General features: G+C 41.2%; 1 protein-coding gene across 4 annotated transcripts in view; it reads left to right on the top strand.

Annotated features, from left to right (window-relative positions):
• The first annotated feature begins 11,237 nt into the window (after window positions 1-11,237).
• CPQ (carboxypeptidase Q) overlaps window positions 11,238-18,672 on the top strand; it is a 142,083-nt gene continuing 134,648 nt past the window's right edge. For 2 of the 4 annotated variants that reach the window (XM_033076138.1, XM_042779865.1), the window contains exons 1-2: window positions 11,238-11,293; window positions 17,552-17,698. The gene's annotated coding sequence lies outside the window, so the exon portion shown is untranslated. The remainder of the gene's footprint in view (window positions 11,294-17,551; window positions 17,699-18,672) is intronic. The other 2 variants (XM_033076147.2, XM_033076157.1) reach the window with 2 other exon arrangements.

Consider the following 18,672-nt stretch of genomic DNA (forward strand, 5'->3'; position numbering starts at 1 on the left):
TTCTATTGTGATATACTTTTGTATGTTTTTCATTTATGTCTACTTGCTTATGTTTTAAAGTCACAGAGTAGATCTAGTGGATCTTAAAAATCCAGACCAAAAAAAGAAAGGCTGTTAATCAGGGTGATCCTCACACCAGATTTATTGCTAAGGTGGCAGAGAGAAGTGGGAGTGTTTAAGCCTTGCATCTGGTGTATTAGCCGTGAGACATTCGACTTCTGCATTATGTTTAATGGCAGCGTTGAAACAGGCCTGTTCTTCCTGCAAATGTTGTTTTCCCTACTGTAAAAATCAAAGGAGTACCCCAGTTCATTGACTGTGTGTATTTGTTTTTGATTTGTTGTTCACGTTTGTTTTTTTTCCCTGTCCGTTTGGAGACTTTTGGGTTATTCTGCTCAGACTCCAGCAGAAGAGTTGAGACAAGTGGAATATCTTCATAAGAGAAGAAGAAAATATTCCAAGTAGAAGAGAGAAGGCTCTGTTGCTTAGACCTTAGATAGGTGCTGGATAGAGTGACACAGGGAGAAGATGATAGTCTGCCTCCTTATATTGTGCTTTGTTACAGACAAATGGCTTCGTCTTCTGCTCTGTTGACCTCCTCACTTTTTATTTTTGAGATTCCCAAAATACACGTGTTCAGGAGGTCAAGCTGAAGTGCTTTTTGGAAATAGCAATGTATTGTAAATAAGATCTGGTAGCTCTTTGGATAAGAGTTGTGCAACTTGTATTTGTTGCTGTCCCAAGTTCAGTGGTCATTTAGGAATAAACAAATGCTATCCTGTGCTAAAATATTTAATATATTGCTTTTTACTTATACTTAACTGGCAAGTTTTTCAAAGCCATACAAGTTCAGCAAGTAAAAACAGGGTAAGAATTTAACAGGTATATCTTGTGCAATATTTAGTGAACTTCAATTAGTAAAATAACTGCTTGAAATAACTGTGCCAAGAAAAGAAAATTTCTGGCCAATGCTGTGCCACTGCTGTAAAATAAAGCATTTGTTAAAGTGCCAAAATAAAGTCTACTATGCCTAAACTAATACTTTATTTGTATAGTCTGACATCCAGTTTTTTGAAGCCCACTTTGCTTAAGGTAGTAGATCTGAATTTCTTTCAAGGGTGCAATGAATATTGCTGTAAGTATAGCTATAAATATTAAACACCAGATAAACTGTCTTCTTCATAAGCAAATTGATAATAAGTAGCTATTTTGATTTTATTTATGTATGTTAGACTCTGCCTCTATATTTACTGTACAGGCCACTTTATCCAACATAGACATCTGTTGTAATTATGCAGACTACCAAATATTATGCTTGTCTGGTTCCTCCTGCATGTGTTTACAAACAGAAGCAATGGTAAATTTTCAGCTTTTATTTCACCATTTGCCTTTTTTCCTCTGCACATTCATTATCCACTCTGTTATATGCAGAAGAGGTTTAATGCTTCAGCTGTGTATGTGGACCTGAAATATTGCAGTCTTCCCACTCTCCTTAATAATAACCTGAAACTTTTGAACATGCAGTAGGTGTGTTAGGATTTATCATCTCATGATCTCTTTGCCTTTCTGTCTTCAGAGCCAAACCATACTATTAGGGAAGAATTCTAACAGAGCTATCATCGTAGTCATAAGCACAAGTTCAGATTCCCTCAGTCTGCAAACCAGTCTGATGCAGACACTCGACTGCCAGCAATGCTGTTCAGAAGAAATTGGCAGCCGAATGTCTCTTACGCTGGGGCTTCCTAGCACGAGTTGGTCTTGGGTTTCCTTTCCCTTTTGTTCTCTGCTTCCTGGATGTGTTCTAGCAATGCTCTGGCTACTCATGGATGTTGCTGGGCAGCTGGGCAGTGTCGGTGCCAGGCTGTGGTGCTGCGCCACCTGCCCTCAACTACTGATGGCTTTTCCTGGAGACCCTTGGCTCTGCTCTGCTGGGGCCACTGTAGCAGCCCTGGAATTCCTCAGCAATCTGATACAGTGTCTCCTTGTGATTGATAGGCTCTAGTGTTTATCAAAATGCCATTTTGCTTTGATTTACACTGGGTTATAAATTGTTACTTCCTCTTGGATTCTTAGTAAAAGAAGCCAAATGCAACTAGTGTAAACCTTATGCTGAAAGAAGGCTCTCGCTTTTGCTTTATTCATGGCAAAATAACTTCAGAAGTTGAGTACTTGAGCTTGCCAGCTTTATGAATGAATTGTAGCTCATGTTTACAAGCTGCCTAGTGAGCTTTTTCTTCACTTTGAGCATTGCACTTCATTGAAATAGGATCAATTAAAATAAAAATTGTTCTCTTGCATCTCCTAACAAGAGAGTAGTGTATTTGAAACTTTTAAGCGCACATGGAATACAGGAAACTTTTGTAAGGAAACAAGTATCCAGATAAACATTAAATAAAAAACTGTTGGAGTGAGGCAGATGATGGTATTATGCTGAGTACTTATGTATTTTGCTTAAGTAAGCAAGTGAGAAGGGAGGAGGAATCCAAGTGAGAAAGTCCTCTGTGGAAACTATTGCAGGTGGAAATAATACAGCAAATTTTTTTAGACTTTCAATCAGTTATATTTGTTAATTAGCACTTCTGTAATCAGACTGGCATAATTTCCTTTAAGGAAATATTTGTTGTCCACTTTTAATGAGCATTAATGTTAACTTTTTTGCACTTAACAAAAGGCTGTGTATCCCAGAGCTCTGAATTTTGGGGTGAAAACTCCTTGCTGGGAACCTTTAGAGTATTGCCTTTCCAAAAGTTTAATCAGGCTGAGCGAACATGACTTTGCTCTACAGCTCTGCTGAGAAAAGACAGTCAGTATGCCATTCCTTGGCATGCCTTCTGTTTCTGGGATGGTTCGTGGCTGGAGCAGGAGAGGGGGGTGCTGACATGTGCATTTGATTTCCTCACAGCTCTCAGGCTGACCAGGCACTGGGTTCAGCTGCGTGGGTGGGAGTGGGGGAGCTGTAACCCAACCCTACCAGGGAAAAAAGATGCTTTGCTGAGGTTTCTTCCTCTGTGAAGTAAAGTAAGTTGTGTATTTTTTGCTTTGAAAGCAAATAAATGATAAAATTAAAGCTCAGTAGAGCTAGAAATGGAGATGTGGGTGCCTGACCTGGCCCCTGTGAACCAATTTCACGCGTGCATTAAATGTGCCAAGTAGCTGCTTACGTGGGTGGAAATCTGAAAATCCCTCTGTGTACTTGCAGTATCTGAGTTTAGTCTATAGTGGGAATGAGGAGGAGGGGACAGGTCCCCTTTAGAACTGCAGACATTAATTGGGGGTGAGTGGAAAGAAGGCAGGAAGAGAAACTGTCCTGACAGCCCCTGTTTTCCACTGAAAGTTACAGGGCATTTTGTTTTCTTGGGTCGTTACCATTGCACTGAAATTGTCCTTCACAGAGAGAATCCCTAGGCAGGAGAGCGAGCAGGTGCTGGTGTCATACCCTGAGAGACACTCGTGGATACACACAGCTTCCCAGTGCATCAGAGATGTTGCCAATCACAGCTTCTGCTGGTGCCTCAACCCTGGAATTTTGGCTACAGCAAAGCAGGTGAAGGAACTGCAGGGTTGACCCTGTGCACACCTTGGTGCTGTACGAGGGGCTGGGAGGGTGACAGGAGGCAATGATTGGGATGCTGCGCTGCACTTGGAAGGGTCTGGGTTGTCTTGTCCATGGGAGGTGGGAAGAAAGGGATGAGATGTGCAACGGGAGCTTTGCAGTCAAGACATCCTTTTACCTTTAGTAAAGTAACCTTCCATTTCTTTCCCATGCTTGGAAGATACCATTCTTTCACTACATTGGACTCTTCTAATATATATTTTTATGGCATAGCTTGCAGAACTCTTCAGTTTTTTAATTCACATCGCAGCTTTAAATCTGTAGATGCAACAGATGTGTAAAATGCTCTAGTTGGACTGGGGCAGAGTGCCTCTGTCTCTCATGACCAAAGGTCAGGTCTAAAGAATTCCTTCATCCTGGCAGTTCAACCCTGGCCTGGAATGAGAGGAAGTAGGAATGTTTGTGAAAAACTTCCAGAAAAATATTGCAAAACCTGTAATAGTTTGTTGAAAATAAACAGAGCCCAAGTTCTCTGTAGGGGGTGACTTTAATTGATTTTGATTTCTTCTGGGGCATTATGCAGTTTTTTCCCATGGATTTTTATTTGATGAACGCAGAGGAAGCTTCTGATATTTTTTCTCTGTTTAATCCAAGCGCTGACGTATAAGGAATAATAATTCCACCAGGCAACCTACTTGAAGTTTATCTAGTGGTGGGAAACTAAGCTCAGTGGAGGAAAAAGCTCTGTGTCCTAGTTACCCACCCACCTTGTATGGCCATATGTAGTCCTAGAGTGTAAACAAAGTTTGGTACCCATTTTCCTAAGTTCCTGTGGTGGAATAGGAGCTTTTTCTAAACACTGCAGGTCCCCAAAGGATACCAAAGAGAAATGAGAACAGACTTTCTTTTTGATGTTTTTGTGTCATAACCCATAATACTAACACTCATCTCCTTCCTACTCCCCTTTCTAAGTATAGCAGCAGGGAGAAGTCAACAACCATCACACTAAATGGTACTGAAAGAATGTAAAACAGCCCAAAGTTCAGTTTTTATCATTCATCCCTGTAATTTTCAATACCACAGAGCTAACACAAGAGTCTCTTGTGAAAGGAAGAGAAGCAGAGCATGTGCTTCCTTCTGGACCAGCCCACAGTGCCAGATGAGTTAATGCTGACTTGGGAAACGTCTCAGATGGCAGAAGGAATAGCTCACTCCTGCTCAGACCAAACAGCCTGAAAGAAGGACCCTGCCTTGCTGTATTGCCTCACTGCCAGGCTGGCGACTGTGCCACTTCCATGCTGGTGAGCCAAGATTCAGGAGTAGTTCTAGTGAATCTTCATGATCTGAGCTCCATCCTGCAGGAAAACCTTCCCTGAGAATCACTGTAAGCTTAAATTATTGACTACAATCAAAGCAGCAGCTAGAAACTTGTCCTCAAATAATCAGCTTTCACCCTGTTTTGCATTTGCTCAGATATTTTCCTAAAGAAAATTAATTTTTATCGGCTGGTAAACAAGATGGCTTGTTAATTCACAATTTATTTAATCTTTACATTAAATTTTGCTCTGCAGTAGTTCTTCATAAGTAAGCTTTCACACTTATACTATTACAAAGCTTAACTACCATTTTTTTTATATTTTAATTTTTTCATTCTGTTATGTTAAAATGGTAAATAAATATTTATTTACCAGCTATTTCAGTTTATAGCTTTTATTTGTTTTAACTTGCTTTTCAGTATAAGTTGAGAATTCATTATGAATGCATGAAAACAGCACTTCTTATAAAGTAAAATATATTAGGCCCATCAGAACAAAGATTAGCAAAACTATTTTGACTATAAAGCATGTGTAATTATTGTAACTTACTTATTAAGTAGAAGCATTTCTGCTAGTTACTGAATTGAGTAATTCCAGTCACGTCTGCTAATACTTCAGAACCAGCAAGTCTCAGAACCAGTTACTCTGTTGATCTGTCATCTTTTTTCCCATAAGTAGGAGGAGTACAAGGTTTCCACTTTTTGAGCTTCTTAGTGGTTTTATTAAAAAAAACCAACAAAAACCAAAAAAACCACCACCACAACAACAACAAAAAAAAAACTGAAAAAAATTATACCCCCAGAACTGTCAAAGTGTCTAAAGTTTTCTTTTTTCATCTCAAAAATTGGTTACAGGTGCTCAGCCATGTGACTTCTCCCAGTTCATGGTGTGATTTTTGTAACAGCTCTAGCAATACAAATTACAAATTTTTCTCTTCCAGTTGGTGCTTTTTATAACACACTTTCAGCCACTAAAAGCCAAGCAGAATTTTACTTTAGCCTTTCCTAGTGGGACTTTTAATGCAGATTCTGAAATTCCATAGACTTGTTCAGCTCTGGCTCTTCTAAAAAATGCTGTACCTGTTCTTAAAGAATCAATATATTGTTTTAGACAATTTCTCAGTTTATAAACTTTTCACTTTTCAGCATGTTTATCAAAACTTTCAAACCGTGATCAGACAGACTTTGCAAACTTGAGTGGGAATCAAGCCACCTTCTAAATATATACCATAGAGGATCAGGATTCTGAAATTTTAGTTAGTTCTGGAAGTAACACATTAACTCTCATGCAGAGTCACATTTTTTAAAGTTTAAATGATTAATGCATGACTTGAGCAGCCTGTCTTGTAGTTAAACCTAGAAAGATATATTGGTGAAGATAGGTCTCAAAGCATGAATCCACATATTGAGTTGTGTCTGTGCTCAAAACCTGTCACAAAATAAAGCACTTCTCACTTTTGGGCTTGTTCAGATGATAGCAAGCTATTTTAGCACTCAGTTTCTGTCCATCTGTCTAATATCTGCCACTCCAAGAGCACTCCCCGGTAAAATAGCTGGCTGAAGCTTACTGAGAGAAGTCCCACTTCTACCCAGCCTCCCATCTGCCTCTGTTAGATGGAGGTTTTATCATCACATCCTGTATGAGCACTATAATATGTTCATAGAATCATGGGATGGTTTGGGTTAGAAGGGACCTTAAAGATTATCTAGTCCTGTCCCCCTGCCCTGGGCAGGGACCCTTCCACTAGACCAGGTTACTCAAAGCCCCATCCAACCTGGCCTTAAACACTTCCAGTGATGGGCATGGGGGGCTGCACAACACAGTTCAGTTCATTCCAAGTGGAGAAATAAAGGATGTATTTCATCTGCATTTTTGAAACTATCCATCGATTTAAATTTGTCTGGGACAAATATGGGTGGAATAAGTCAAACTTGGATTTTGAGTAAGTTGAACTTGGGTTTTATCCTCACTAAAATACTGACAAGAATGAAGGGACCTAGCTCTAGGGGAGAGAGTTCTTGAGAGAAGCTATAATTTAATTGTTCATTGTAAGGAAAGCTCTTTAGAGCAGTATTTAATGTATTTTTAATGCAAATATATGATAATTGATGTCAGACATCCAAATACCTTTGCTTTGTAAACACAGGAGTGGAGGCAGACCAGTGTATAGTGCTGGACCAATTGCTACCCGAAAACTGAAAATGTAGGAATGAACAGGGAAGGTTCCTTGCATGTCTGGTTTTGCATCAGGTGCCCATGCTCTGTTTTCCCTCCATGGCAGCACAAGTCACACAATTTATAAGGAGATTCAAGTGGGAACACGTTACACCAATTTTTTACCAAAACCCTGTCTGTGGTATGGCAAACCCATTGCCCCTGTAAGAAAAACATGTAGTAGTCTGCAGGAGAAATCACCCTGCCAGACTATGTCTTTGCAAGCAAGTTTTGCTGCCAGAACTTTTGTGGGGTCATGAGTTGTGGACATTTTTATGTCCCTGGAGGATGTGTGTTCATCATGGCTTTTTTGAGATGCTGTGTGCCCTCTCTGCAAGAGGCTGTAACAGCAGAAGGGCTTGCAGTTGCCAGGAGCACATATACAGTGGCATTTTGCTGCTGGCTATCTTGGCTGGTGTTACTCAGAGAGGAGACTTCACTTTGGCAGGAAAGGGCTCATTTTGTTGGCTTGTATCAACTTTGTTGGCTTATATCAGCAATGCACAGAAAATTGAGGCAACAAATGGTGAGTTCTGACTGCAAAACTGGCCAGGCTGCAGATGTGATGCGTCTCAAGCAAGTACCCCCTACCAACCCACTGTTGAACTATCAGTTCTTGCCTGATGATCTGATCCTGATACCTGAAATAAACAACTCTCTGACACATCAACAGAAAAGCAAACAGACCTATGTAGAAATATAAAAGTTTTGAGATGCTTGCTGTTCTTCTTTCACAATGTCCCTGCTTTTTTTCCCCTTCTAAGCATTACTAGGATATATTTATTTGCTGCTAGGCTACATAAATGAAGGCATGTAAGTCAGGACAAGCTTAAATACTTCCTTCTACAAAGAACTGGGGAAAAAAAAGTATTCTTTGAAAGTTACGAGTAATTCTTTTCCATTCCTTTAACTAAAAAAAAAAAAAAAAAAAAGAAAAGATGGAATTAAAGGTGAAGTCTGCATTAATTAGCAACCCATTTTTGCCTGTGTACAGTGCAAAGCAACAGAGAAAAACTTTAAATGCAAAAACATCTTGTAGTGGTACTAAAATCCACTGTGGACCTAGAGAAGACTTTTGGGAGACTGAGTAAAAAAAATTTTAAAATGCTATGCTAAAGTAAATAAATGTCATAAAATGAAAATTGAGAGTATACTCCTAAACAAGGGTAACTGGTATATTGGTAATTCTTCAGTCTGGTACAGGGTGCTCCCACTTCAAACACCTTTTGTATTTGGACCTGTGCTGGCAGCTTTTCAAAGGAATCTCATACTTTTTTCCCTCCCCCTCCCTACTTTGCATAATAATTAGTATGTGAATATGCTTGTGATTTCTTCTTTTTATTTAATACAGTCGCATTTTAGAGACTTCAATAAAGTTTGGAGGACAACCAAAGCAGTTCTTGCTCCAAAAGCCATGCTGTCTAAATGGAGTGGAAAACCAAGGCAGAGTGAAGAAGCATCATGTCACTCCCCCTTCTTTACAGGGAGAAACATCGTACCAAGCAATTGTCCATCAGAAGAGATTCAGGAGCTGCTCAGGCAGTGCTTTGTGCCTAACAGCACACTCCACCAGCTGCTTCATGTGCTGTATAATAGGAGGTGAAAAGATCCAACAGTGTCATATGTCCTCATTTTAGGTTGAATTCCATTTTCCAGGAGTTAGGTACCAGCTTATTCCTTGAAGCAGCAAGTTACAATTAGATAATTCTGATTAGTTTTGACATTCATATATACCCAATCCATTTCTCTAATAGTAAGTTCTTGACTCTGACACTGTTTCTACCAGTATAATCACAGCAGTGATGTGTCCATAGAGACCTTCAAGCACCTGATAGTCTTTGTAAGTTCAAGAGTATGCAAGATGGATGACAAAGATGATTTCTGGATGGTGGGGCTGGGATTTGCCCCTATAAAGTTTGTGAAACTGATGACAAGACTCCCCAGCTCCAGACTCTCCCAGATTTACAATTATAGTCCTGAGTGGGGAAAACTAAGCAATCCAAAAGTCCTGAGGTTGTAAACAAATCTCTGTATTTAGTGAATAATACAAAATAGAGAAAAATCACATAAGAGATGGGTATAAGGGAAATACCTTTCCCGAGGTTAAATGGGTACTGATGTGTTTCAAACCTATAAACCGATTTGTGCATGTTGCTGGCTGAAGAGGGCTGGAGCTCTAGGTTTTGTTGTTATGCCTCTTAACTTGCTTTTCTCACTCCTCTGGCAAGGACAGCAGGAGACTAAAGTAGTGAGTTCTCTACCCTCTGACCTGGGATTAATGACAGCTACACCAAGATGTCTCCATCCTTCTGACTATTTGATGAAGGAGAAAAAAAGATGGCCTGACTCTCCTTTCAACTTCTTGGTATAGAAGGATTAACAAAGGAAACTAATTAAGGAAAAATAATGGGAAATCAGTTGGATGAAGTGATTTCATTGTAAAGGGAGCAAATGAAAAGAAATCACTCTTATTAACCAACCAAAATCCTAAATTTATATACTGCAGATACAGTGTTAGATCAACTTGTTCATGTCCTATGTTCTCTCTTGCTGAAAGTGAAAAGGAAGGCTGTGCAATGGTAGTTAAGTTCAAGGTACTGTGGGTGTAACAGCCAAACTTTGAGGACAGAATATTTTCTTGCATGACTTTCAGTGACATATTTGTCACATTAATCACTGTATAATCTCTTTCCAGAGATACAGTCCTAGACGGATGCTTACAGCTTATAGGGTACTATATGTAAAGAACATACAGAATGTGCCACAAAGAAGGAGCCAGACAGGAAAATCTCTGACAGCCTTTTCCTTATGTAACATTTGAAGCAGTTGTTTCGTTTCCCTTAATGGAACAGGACTCTTAAGGACTGTGGCAGTTTGAGAAATATGTTGTTTCATCCCACCAGTATGCTCCCTGATCTGTATTGCAGAGGCCACAGTCCCAGCTGCAAAAACATACTGTTCAGATGCTGCACTGAAAAATACAAGTGAAAAAATACAAATGAGTCACCTCAAATACAGAGGTGGAGGAGTCAGGTTGGCAGAACAGCCATTATCTTATAATAATGTGTTCCAAACCCCTCCTTGAGGTACACACCCATGAAGCTCATTAGTATAACAGTCATTTCACTGAGGCAGAAAGTTAATGAATATTGGAATACGGTGTTGAATACTAGAGGGAAATTCTTCAATGTCTTCCTGATACAGCAGCTTTTTGGAAATGCACCAAGGGCTTTGATCGTAAAAACCCTTACCTCTAAGCACCTGGGTAGTCCCATTGACTTAAATAGAATAAAATGAGAGCTTTAATTCAAGTGTTTGCAGATTAAGAACCATGTTTGTATTTTAAGATCTTATCTACAGAAGAAATTGCACTCATTTACCTAAGTGTTTTTATAAACACACCTTTATTTAAATGAGTGCAATGTTACTTCTGCAAGCGGCCACCATCTGAGGAGTAGTGCCTCTGCCTCAGTTCCTAGGAGTGTGAAGGCAGGAAAGGCTCTTAGACATCAGTGAGCTACAGAAGCAACAATTGCCATGCTCTGAAATACTCCGATACTGAATACTCAGCCAGCAGGAAAGGCTCTTCGTGCTTATCCATCTTCTGTGTGCTCTTGCACCACTATCACACATTCCCAATACAAGTACAATCACAGAATCATCACAGCATCATAGAATGGTATGGGTTGGAAGAGACCTAAAAACTGTCTCGTTCCAGTCTCCTGCCATGGGCAAGGACACCTTCGACTAGATCACGTTTTCCAGAAACTCATCCCAGCAGGCGTTGAGTATTTCCAGGGAAGGGGCATCCACAACTTCTTTGGGAGGCAGCTTCGCCCAGTGCCTCACCGCTCTCACAGCCCCTCGCACGGAAGGTTTCTGTCCCCTGCAAAACCCGCTGGTGGCGAGTGACGATTTCAGAACCCGGGCACTGGGCGGCAGCGGCTGGGCCGGGCCCGCCTGGCCTCGGGCCGGGCTGCGAGGCGGCAAGGCCGGGGTGCAAGGCGGCAGGACCGGGGCACGGCGGGCCCCGCGCTGCGAGGCGGCAGGGCTGGGGCACGGCGGCAGGGCCGGGCTGCGAGGCGACAGGGCCGGGGCACGGCGGGCCCCGGCCCGGCCCCTCCCAGCCCCGCGGCGGCTCCTCCTTCCCCCGTCCGCAGCCGGCCGGGCCCCGGGGGTGTGCGGCCGCCGCCCGATCTGCGCGGGGAAGGTGCGTGTTTGCTCTGCCCACCGCCTCATCCTCTTCCTTTTTCTCCTCCCCGTCACCCTCCTCCGCACAGGGCGTCCCCCCGGGCTGCCGGCGCTCCTCCGCCGGGCTGTAGCGCCCTTTCGGGAGGCTTCGGCTCCGGAGGAGGGGCGCCTGGCCGCCATTCCCGGCGCCCGGCTGGGCTCAGCCCCTGCTCCTTGTCTTCTTTAGACCAGCGTGTGCTGCATTTCGCTGCCCCTCACCCCTCCAGCAACGGGGCCTTCGCCCGCTGGGCCGCAGCCCCGGTGCTGCCGGCCCTGCCCGGGTCGGGGGCTGGATCCCCCTGCCCGGCAGCGGGGTCGAGGCCGCCTCGCTGTGTCCGCTGTTCGCCCTTTGCTGGAGGGGTGACTGGCACCAGCATGGGCGTGCTTCAGGAGCAGGGACATTGCATCGTGTCAGCAGCGGAAAAGGATCTGGAGGTGCTTGTGGACGGCTGGCTGTACATGAGCCAGCAGTGAGCCCAGGTGGCCAAGAAGACCGATGGCAACCTGGCCTGATCAGCAATAGTGTGGCCAGCAGGAACAGGGCAGGGATTGTCCCTCTGTACTGGTGAGGGTGCACATCAAGTACTGCTTCCTGTTCTGGGCCCCTCAGTACAGGAAGGACATTGAGGAGCTGGAGCGTGTCCAGAGAAGGGCAATGGAGCTCGGGAAGGGTCTGGAGCACCAGTCCTGTGCGGAGCAGCTGAGGGAGCTGGAGGTGTTTACCCTGGAGAAAAGGAGGCTCATGGAGACTTCATCATTCTCTACGACTTGGTTGTTGCCACATGGGGGTTGGTCTCTTTTCCCAGGTGACAAGTGACAGGACAAGTGAACATAGCCCCCTGTGTCAGGGGAGTTTTAAGTTGGACATTTGGAGGAATTTCACAGGAAGAGTGATTAGTGACATTGGAATGGATTGCCCAGGAAGTGGTGGAGTCACTAGTCGTGTTTAAGGAAAGACTGGACATGGCAGTTTTTGCCGGGGTCTAGTTGATGTGGTGATGTTCAGCCAGAGATTGGACTCAAAGATCTCAGAGGTCTTTTCCAGCCTAATTGATTTTGTGATTCTGTAAAACAAAATCCTTTCTTACCCTCTTGTTCCTCTTAATTTAAAAACAAACATGGTCTCGAAGTTGGCAGTCACACAGTGCTTGGGGATGCATGACCAATGTTAGACAAGGCATGATGCTCTGCCATGATCCTGAAGTGAGCAAAGTTGACAGCAGTCACTGACTGAAAGCTAAAAAAGATATAAATATTGTGAAAATAATATATAAAAATATAACTTATAAGAAACATGAAAAAGATGTAAATTCTGTGAGCTGAATGAGATTTGACTAAGAAAACATTAGATGCAAAGGAACCTTTTGAATATAGTGGTCATATCTGCCAAATTGTATGTGTGCTCAAAACTACAAAAGAACAAATTCAAGATACAAGCACAAGAATTCTTGGGTTTTTTTCTCCAAACTGCAATATTTTGAGGAGCTGACTTTCCTAAGTGCTGCATGAGCACCAGAAGTGCCTGTTCAGACAGTGCCATACACAAAGGCACCTAAAATCCTAATGTCTTGTTAAGTGAGCCTTTTATTTTCAAGATTCTTCCTGTCTGTTGTTATTCCCTATATTCAAAATTAGATTAGTTTTTACCATTTCTGGACCTACTCTGGAGATTCTCTAGAGCTGTTGTAGGAGTGTTGAAAACTATTGATTAAAGGGGAGTGTGTGAGTGTTTCTTCTTACAAAGCAATATGTGGGATGGCTGTAGAGCAGACTTCCTGTGTGGAAATGGAATAACTGCTTGCTTCTTTATGTGTCTGTAATGTATCTCTTTATATTAGCTTGTGAAAATTCATAAGATTTAAGTTGGGGTGACAAAAGCTGGCCTTGATTTTGTTCTGGCTAATTTTCTGCAGAGATGAAAGCTTTTATTAGAAGTCTTTCTCATGTTTACTTGTCAGTTCTTAGAATCACCTTCCAATCTTGTCTGCTGCTCCTTCTGTTGGATTATTACTTTTAATAAAATCTCAAACTCTTATTTCCACAAAGAAACCCAGAAAACCTGCCATGTGCATGAGAGTTCTTGCATTCCTTGTTTCCATGTGAATTTTGTCTAATTCCCTTGGACATATCCACCCTATCTTGAATAGCATCTATCTATTGTCCCTTGCAATCAGTTTTACTTTACTCAAACTTCTGTCATTCAGATGAAGGCTGTGCAGATAAACTTGGATCAAAGCCACTACAGCTTTAGAGGTTCATACAAAGCCTTTGTCTTACCTGATCTTGTTTCTTGGTGTTTAAAATAGATATAATTCTTTTGAACAGCAACACAATAAGATACTGAATCAGATAAAAACAGATTGCAGATCTGGGCTAGGGAAGAACAACCTGTCATTGACCCCTGTTGGGAGACATCTGTTAGCAAAAGCTCATATAAATTTGTATTTGTTTTATAACACGGTTTTGCAAATGCTTGCATGTCTTTAATGCTGATTTGAGAAAGGAAGCAATTTATAATATCTTACTGTTGATATAGTTGCAGAAACTCATAATGCACATGGGATTCTTTAATCTATTCCTGCTGTATTGTATAAAACTTTCTTGTTTTAAGATTGAAAACTTTGCCTTGTCATGTCTTCCATTCTTTTCGATTGTGGGAGGATGAAGATGAAGGGTGGCAGTACATCTAAGAGGTAGCAGCTGCAGGGGTGAAATATTTTGCCTAAAGAAGTACTTTGTGGGTAGAAATGTACGAAACGATTACAATCTTGAAGCTCTACAGTTCTTTCTGTTCTGTCTCGACAGGAAATATTATCTGTCAAAAACTGCGTTGCAGTAATCTTTTACTTTTTTGTTACCAAATGTCTGCAGTAATCTCAAAGTAGTGAAATAAATGTAAGTTCTTTCTTCACTTGACCCCAAGTCACTTACATTTTCACTGTGATGGCAGTAGTGAAGTTTTAGCTCAGATTTGTAATCCCTTAAATGCCAATTACTCGATTAAGTCAGTATTTTTGCCAGAATCTTTGAAGAATGCTTTGCTCTTTTTTGTTTCAGTTTTACGGTACAAGAAAAAATTGTATGTGAGCATGAGAAAAATGTTAACCTTGTTAGCCTGTAGTTTTAAAAAATGATATTTTGGGTACCTTGATCTTACAAGAGGCTTGATTTCTGATTTTGAGATAGAGAGAATGGACCAGTGGTTGGAGGTTTGCTTTTAATTTATTTATTTATCTATCTACCTACCTATTTTTTTATTTGATGGAGAATATTCAGACACCTGGCTCATTTGGATTCTTTCTTTTTTTCTGTACTGCTATTAATAATAGTAATATTTTATCAGACTCTTTAGTTCTAATTAATATAGGTCTCTTCTGTGAATTTTCTCCACAGTGGATCAGAGAAAAACGTAGAAATCCCTTTGGTGCTGTTGCTGCCAAGAGACACTTGATAGAAGTATCTAATGAATAGACAGGTAGATTAAAATACATCTCTAAGAATTTATGTATTTTGGCAAAGTGTTTTATTGTACTACACACTGCAGTGAGAGGTATGGCAAAGGACCTGTGATCTTAGAACCTGACTTTAGAAGAATACTAATGCTGCTTTAAAAAAGAAAATATATCAGTCAAATCTATCTCAGTTCTCTAAGATTAATTTTAAATCAATAATCATTATGCTATATAAGAGGAGGTTAGTCTCAGGTCGCCTATCGCAGACATTCCTTACATCATAAGATTATTTTAAACTTGCCTGAGTGACCATCTTGCATTCAGTACAACAGCGAGAGTTTCTACAGGCTCAGGATTTGCCCAAAGCTGATTTGTGGCACCCCTCAGACTCAGCATCTTGTCCGACTGAGCATTGTTGTCACCCTTTTAATGCCTATTTTAGTATTCATATGGGAGAACAGCTATGGGTTTACATTTGTTGTTGCCTATGTGTTTGGGCTTTCTTCTTTCTTTTTCTCAAGTTGCTCATTAAGGTCACTGATTTTTTACTTAAATGTGGTGGTAGTACATTTCCTGCTCAAACACACTGTATTAAAGGGAATGAGACCACTCTTCTCTCCTCCCCAGATTTTTCTAGCTTTCATCTGCTACATATACATCGATACACTGTGCCTTTTATTTTTTGTTACATTTTTTTTTTCAGTGGAGGCAGTTAACTGTGAATTTACGTAAGGCAGGTGAGTCCCAAGGAATTTTCTGTTTCAAGTAGCCCCACAAAAAGGAGCTTATATAATACTATGCATGTACCAATAGTAATTTGAGAAATAAATGTTCTTTTTTGAGTTCATAAAATATGATCTGTACCACTAGGCTCCATTGGGATAGAATCCACCATTTTATGTGTAACATTTGCAGACCAGAACATAAATTTGATTTATCTTAAATGTTTCCCCCTTCTACTCTGCTTGTTTTGATATTAGCGTTTCTGGTTTATACTGTTCTGAATCACAAGGCTGATCTTCTAGTTCTTGCTCTGGTCATATTCTCCTATATAAAACCTAAGTCCTCCTTTGTGGCAGACTATGAAACTTGGAGTTTTAGTTGAATGAAAGTCTTTATTGCTTTGGAAGCAGAAGGAATTGTAAGCTGCTAATTTCTTTGAGATTGATCATATGATCAATCTTTAAGAATGAATCTGTATACTGCAGTGGCCTATTAATATTTTCTTCTGTGACAACTAGGTAAAGCAGACAAGTGCATTACTCATCTCAGGTAATCTGTTCAGTGCTGCTGAAAAATACACAGAACAGACAATTTCTGCCTCAGTAATGCACTGTGATTATGTACCCAAGAAGGAAAATAAAGTCAACTTGGTTTTAATTTCTTGTTCAGTTTGGTTGTCTTGAAATAGCCATTGAGTTAGGAATCTCTAGAGGGTTTTCAGTTGAAAAAAGTCTCAGAAATAGGCTTGGAAAATTCTGTGCAGTTACTGCCTTAGTCCGTTTTACCTTCAGCTGCTGCAGAGTTTTCCACCCCAGCCACCCAGGTGGCCTTTGGTCAGCCATTCTCACTGAGGTGACAGTGAAAGAGCAGAGCTGTCTGTTCCTCAGAACACAGGGACTTCTGCAGTCCAATCTTCCTTTTGAGTAGTACACCTTCATTTTCTCTTTGGCTGTAACCTCACAGTACTAATGCTCGTTATTAATTTCCAGAAGCAAAGCAAAATTGCTTTTAATGGATTGGTTCTCAGCTGCTGATCAGATGGACAAGGTTCTGGTGCAAGTGAATGTCAATTTGAAGGGCAGAACGACCGCAGCTGGGATCTAGATGTACTTAAGCCACAACTGATCCAGATCTGTGTCCCACTTGGTCCAGGCTGGTAAAATACACATACACTGACTTCAGTATACATTGCTCCAGCAGCTAGGGTCTGTGATTGTGCTTTATTTTGGACTTAGGTCTTACTGCTTAAGAGAAATCTTGCAGAAAGAGTGTTAGTGAACAGGACTGTCTCTGTGGCTGCCCCTCAGAGAGTAACTGAATGAGGGCAGAAGTGCTTGTCTCCAGCAACCAATGCCACACACGTCAGCAGAGATATTTTGCTTTGCAGTGCTCTCTGGTGTACTCTACATTGTTAGAGGACCTGGCATAGCCAAATGCAATGTATCCAATACTGATGGATTGTACCGGGCTCTCTTTTGTAGTTGTACAGGTTTGGACTGTTCAAGCAATTCTGGCAATGAAAGAGGCTTAGAAGAAATACGGAGAGAGAGTTTTTAACAGGGCATCTTGTGACAGGACAAGAGGTAATGGTTTTAAACTAAAAGAGCAGAGTTTGACTAGAAATAAAAGAGAAGTTTTTTATACTGGGGGTGATGAAACTCTAGAACAGGTTGTCTAGAGAAGTGGTAGATGCCCTCTCCCTGGAGACAGTCAAGGTCAGTTTGGGCTTTGAGCAGCCTGATCTAGTTGACCCTGCTTGTTGCAGGGGGGTTGGACTGAGTGACCTTGAACATATCTTCCAGCCGAAACCATTCTATGATTCTGTAGTGATTTACCTGAAAATCCAGGACAAGAGCAGCTGAAGACAGGAATGGGAGCATAGGAAAATTCCTTTGAAGAATCTTAAATGAAAATAACTGTTGGGAGCTTATCAGTATGCAAACTCTAAATAAGAAAAACAGATGCATGCTGGAGAAATAAAAATTAGAGTAGGCACCTGTCTAATGCTACTTCCCAAAATGATCAAAATGAAACATGCTGACTTACATTGCTTGTCCCTACAGACAAGTGGCATAGGAAGGATGAAATTCAACTACTTTCCCTGGAAAACATTTTCAGCTGTGGTGCAATAACAACTGGGCTGTTTGCTGCAAGCATCACTGCAACTGTGGGTAACTGTGTAAACTCAGCTGCTCTTCTGAAAGCAAAAGGTAACTGCTGTAAAAAAGCCTTAATCTAGGAGATAAATAGGATAGTAAACTTGAGAAGTGTAGGCTTCTTGCTGACCTTGCCTGCTCTCCAGGTGTTTATATTTAAGTACTTTGTGCTCAGCAAGTAGGACTTGTTGGTAAACATGGATTAAATGGTGTAGGGTTATTGTTTCCATCATATCTGTTTCAGGGAATAACTGGAAAGACGTCATAGGGGAGCAGAACCAAAACATAAGTGTAGTCACATGTGGTGAAATCATCATCCTGAAAGGGTCAGCACTTCATGAAGAAGTCAAAGATGCTTTTGAATGAAGGAGCATTAGTAACTTCATGTGAACTCTGCTTCCATCGATTGCCTCTGCTCATAATCTGATGTATGTGATAAAATCAAAACCAAGTGTAAGTGATCCTCCAATACTGGTTCCATTTTAACTTGTAATGGCTTTTAATTAATCAAGAGACTGACATTTGCAACATCTGGATTTACTGAAGGATACAGAGGCTCCATTTTAAACTCACACTAGTAACACCAGAGTCCCAAATGTTTGATAGCGGCTTTAGTCATGCTGTAGATAAAGCCCTCTGAATTTTATATAGTTATGATTGGGCAATTGTGTGGGTTTGAAAACCAACATTTATAGCTAAATCAAAGTAGAGTGCTCCAAGTGCTTTGTTTCTTCAAGATTTTGTCTCTTCAGTGGTTGGTCCTGTGACTAGAAATGGTTTAAGGCCACGTTCCCAAAGCTTGTGCTTGCAGAAGGCTATTTTGGAGGAAGAACCAAAGTCAGAGATGCCTTAATTCCCTGAGCTCTCTGCTCATTTTGGTAGTACTGTATATAAATATACATTTAAAGAATATCAAAATAGTTTCACTTTCTGTTGTGTACCCCGCATAACTTGTCCAGCAAAGCCAGGAGGAGTTTGTGGCTGTCACCTGCAATAGCAGAAGGGAGAGGAGGAGCAATGAGGGTATA

The sequence above is a fragment of the Catharus ustulatus genome, chromosome 1 (assembly GCF_009819885.2).
Source record: "Catharus ustulatus isolate bCatUst1 chromosome 1, bCatUst1.pri.v2, whole genome shotgun sequence".
In the NCBI taxonomy this organism is placed as follows: Eukaryota; Metazoa; Chordata; class Aves; order Passeriformes; family Turdidae; genus Catharus; species Catharus ustulatus.